Source organism: Citrus clementina, unplaced genomic scaffold (assembly GCF_000493195.1).
Source record: "Citrus clementina cultivar Clemenules unplaced genomic scaffold, Citrus_clementina_v1.0 scaffold_9, whole genome shotgun sequence".
Classification (NCBI taxonomy): domain Eukaryota; kingdom Viridiplantae; phylum Streptophyta; class Magnoliopsida; order Sapindales; family Rutaceae; genus Citrus; species Citrus x clementina.
In genome coordinates, this window is record NW_006261964.1 from 17,392,325 (window position 1) to 17,396,498 (window position 4,174).

Below are 4,174 nucleotides of genomic sequence, written 5' to 3' on the forward strand. Positions count from 1 at the left end.
GGAGGGAGAAGTTGTAACGCCCAATTTTTATTTATTTATTTTTCCTCTTTTGCCCTTATTAAATTGAGTAGGATAGTTATTATTGAGTGTTTGTGTGTGAGTAAAATTTATCGGATTGTTTTAAATAAGTTACGTAAGTTATTATTATTATTTTTAAATATTTATTAATTACCAAGTATTTAAGAGAAAACCATCTTTTTAAGAAGCCGTCTTTTATTTTTTTACATCGTTACAAACCCTAGAAAGAAAAGAAGGAAATATAAGTCTTTGGAGAAGGAAAGGAAAGTTTTATCACTTCCTTTGTTAGTGTTTGCCTTAAGGTATTTAGTATTTCTTCAGACTTATATGATTTATTTTTATGGAATTGTTTGCCTTTAATTACTTGTAGTATGATTTGGGTATTATATGTATGTTTGTAATGTTGTGATGATATGAACAGTCTCTATTCCCTGCTTGAAATCATTTTCTTTAGTTAGAATCACGTGAATATCTTACATATCATGTAACCAGACATCCTAGGCTTTCCATTGATAGGTTTTGTGTTGAAATCGTCTGAGTATGCAAATTGTTATGGGTTTTCGAAGTTGGGTTACTGGTGTTGGAAAATTCCGATTTTCAGCAGCGGTTCTCAACTCTGGAAATTTTTGTATAAGGTTACACATCCTTTAAAATTATGGCGATTTTTGTGCCAACAGATCTATGTCTCCTATGCTTGCATATTTAATTTCGTAGTTTTATTTTTTATGGTTGAATTACTAAAACTCGTAACATATGGCTGCTGCAAATCTGGAAACTGTTTTCCAGAATTTCAGAAGCTGAAACGTGTAACAGTTGGGCTAGTTTATGAATATTACAGGCCATGTTAGAATTTTATAATGCAATTTCAATCTTTCCTCTGTCTTTAAAAACTGGAATCGTGATTTTTGGGCATGTAAAATAAAAGATACGAATTTTTGAAATTCTGTTTCCAAATCTGGAATTTTCTGGACGGGTTAGATGTTCTCGGAAATAAAACGTTTTCAAATAGTTTCAGGAGTCCAAAAATTATGAATTTTAATTATATGCTTTTTGAATGTGTCTTCTGTAATTAGAAAAAAGAAGCATATTATTTTGAGTACCAAAGAATATTTTATGAATTTTCTAAGTGGAAAATGACTGTTTTGGTCAGTGCTGGACAGTTTTTGTTACTTTGGTTAAAGGTCAATATTCTGACTCGATTTTGACTTGTGCTGATTTTTTTGTGAAATATTGTATGCAATGCTATGCATGTTCACAGTGCCTCTGTAAATTTTCATGGTTTTCCGACATGTGTATAGGTTATTAAAAATCAGCATGTGCAGGATACTCATAAGTATAGGATATGTTTAGAATATGTATAAGTATTAAGGTAGTATTAGTGTGTATGATTTAAGGATGATTGGGATTATGTTTAAGGTTAGAGTTGATATTGATAAGAATATTTTTTTATGATGATTTTAGGACGTGGGTGAGCTTGTTGGTTGTTCTTGAGGTATTGAATTGATTGCTACGGATCGAGGTAAGTAGATACATGCATGATGTTCTTTAAAATAAACGTAATTTACGTTACAAAAATTATGTTTAAATGGAAATTTTTACAAAACTGATTTCTAAAATATTTAAATGAATTTTGTAAAATAAAAACACTTGTAAATGAATTTATATAAAATTATTTTAAAATGAATTTTCTTAAGAAATTTAGTTTTCTTAAACAAAATGTTTTCTTAAAGAATTTTCTAAAAGAATTAAATGATCAAAGAAAGGTTCTTAAATGTTTTAGAAGACTTTAACTGCTATTTATGAAAGAATGTATGGTGGATTAAAAAAATGTTTTGGCTCATAGTCCGTAGTAATGTATATGATGTTAATGTTATGATGTTATGAAATGTTATGGCCAGCTTGCTGGTATGATGATGATCTTGTGCACAAGGATGTTACGAACAATGTGGGGTATAGTACCCTGAATGAGGAACAATGCGGGGTATAACACCCTAAATGATGAACGATGAATGATGATGACTACGAGGCATGAGCTACCAATGTCTACGCTTTAATGTTTTTATAAATGTTTTTATATGGATCCACCCCTTATGCTAAATGAAGATGATGTTATAAAATGTTTAACGATTCTTGACAAAGGTTTTCAAATATTGTGCATGGATTTGCTTACTGAGTTGACGGCTCACCCCTCGTCTCTAATATTTTGCAGATTGATTAGAATTGTGGCTTGGGTGCTTAGATGGAGAATTTTTGCTTAGTGGATCTTTGGAGTTGCTTTAAAGATTAAATTTGGCTAGACTTTTTATTTTGGATTAGAGACTTTACTTTGGAGAGTTTATTTCATATGTTTTATGTAAGGATTCAGTTGGAGTATGAATAATAGTTGTTTATCTTGAGATTTATTAATAATAATAAATGATGTGAGGTTTCATTCCAATTTTACCCTTGTGTTTTCATGGGTAATTTTTTGGGGTGTTACATGTAACACCCTAGGTGAATCCCACATCGGCAAAGCACGGGAGAGATGCTGGGTTTATAAGGGGTGATCCACACCTTAATTGGCAAGACGCGTTTTGGGGTGTATGGGCGCCCCAAGAACAAATCCGTGCGGGCCTTGTTAAGGCCCAAAGCAGACAATATCTTGTCAGGTCTGGGTTGGGTCATGACATTGTGGTATCAGAGCGATGGTGGGGCAAACCTCAGCGAGGACGCTGAGTCCCCAAGGGGGGTGTATGTAACACCCTAGGCGAATCCCACATCGGCAAAGCACGAGAGAGATGCTGGGTTTATAAGGGGTGATCCACACCTTAATTGGCAAGACGCGTTTTGGGGTGTATGGGCGCCCCAAGAACAAATCCGTGCGGGCCTTGTTAAGGCCCAAAGCAGACAATATCTTGTCAGGTCTGGGTTGGGTCATGACATTGTGGTATCAGAGCGATGGTGTGGCCTAAAATCAAGGAAACAATTGTTCTCTAAAAATTGGAGAAATTGCCATATATGGAGATTTTGGTTCTAGTTAAATATTGCCAATACTCCTCTATAGACTATAGGGTAGCCGCATATGTATAATTATTGAAAGAAAAAAAGTATTTGCTTCTGAACTTTTTAAAGATGGAACTACATATAGTCAATTAACATTCTAATATAAAAAAAACATGTAAATTTCTAATATAAGCAAATCAATAATAATAAAAAAATTTAAAGAGAGAAAGGAAGAGAATCGAGCATGAGATTTTTACATGGTTCGACAAAAACCCGACTATATCCACACCTCCAGCCTCACTAAGTTTGAGGATTCCACTATTCAAGTCTTACAACCCCAAGACTTCAATAAGAATATAATTAACTTCTAAAGTGTCAATAAACTTTTACAATTTAAGATGATTCCACACCTCTTTTCCCAAGTGATTCCCACATTATCAATCACTCCATTTTGATGTAAAAGTGAATATTACACAAATTCTCACTCACACAATGTATGTGTTTAAAAATGAAAAATCAAAGTGTGATTTGATGAAAGAGTAAACAAATTTATACTCAAGACAGTTTGATATGCAAAAACAAGCTTAATGACAATTATAGAATCACTCTAAATTGAATTTGATAAAGCCTTTTATAGTTAGAGAAGAAAACTAGCTGTTGTAGACTTTCTGGAGGTTATTGGATCGTCGTTTGATCTTGTGGAAGTTACCGTTATGCAACAATTTGATTAATCGACTAATCGTTTAAGAATCTGGACAAAAACGGATAATTGTTAATCTTGAAACGGCAAACCGATTTTATAAAGATAACACTTAGTTCTGATTTTGGAAGATAACTATGAACTCTTTATTAGAAAACGGTGAACTGTTTATTCGAAAACAGTTAACTGATAAATTTCAGAGAGCAATTTAACTAAAAACAGTGAACCATTTAGCACAAACGGGTAGCCAATTATTTCTTGCAGATTTCTGGAATTAAACGGCAAATCGACAACTCCAAACGGTAAGCCAACCCTGAGCAAATTAGTTTTTAGAATTTAACGGTAAGCCAACAACTTCAAATGGTAAACTGACTATTCAAATTTTAGCATAACGATTACTTGCATAAAGTCAAAACGACAATTTGACAGAGGTTAGCGGTGATCTGATTATGCCTAGAAAGTTAACAACGGTTA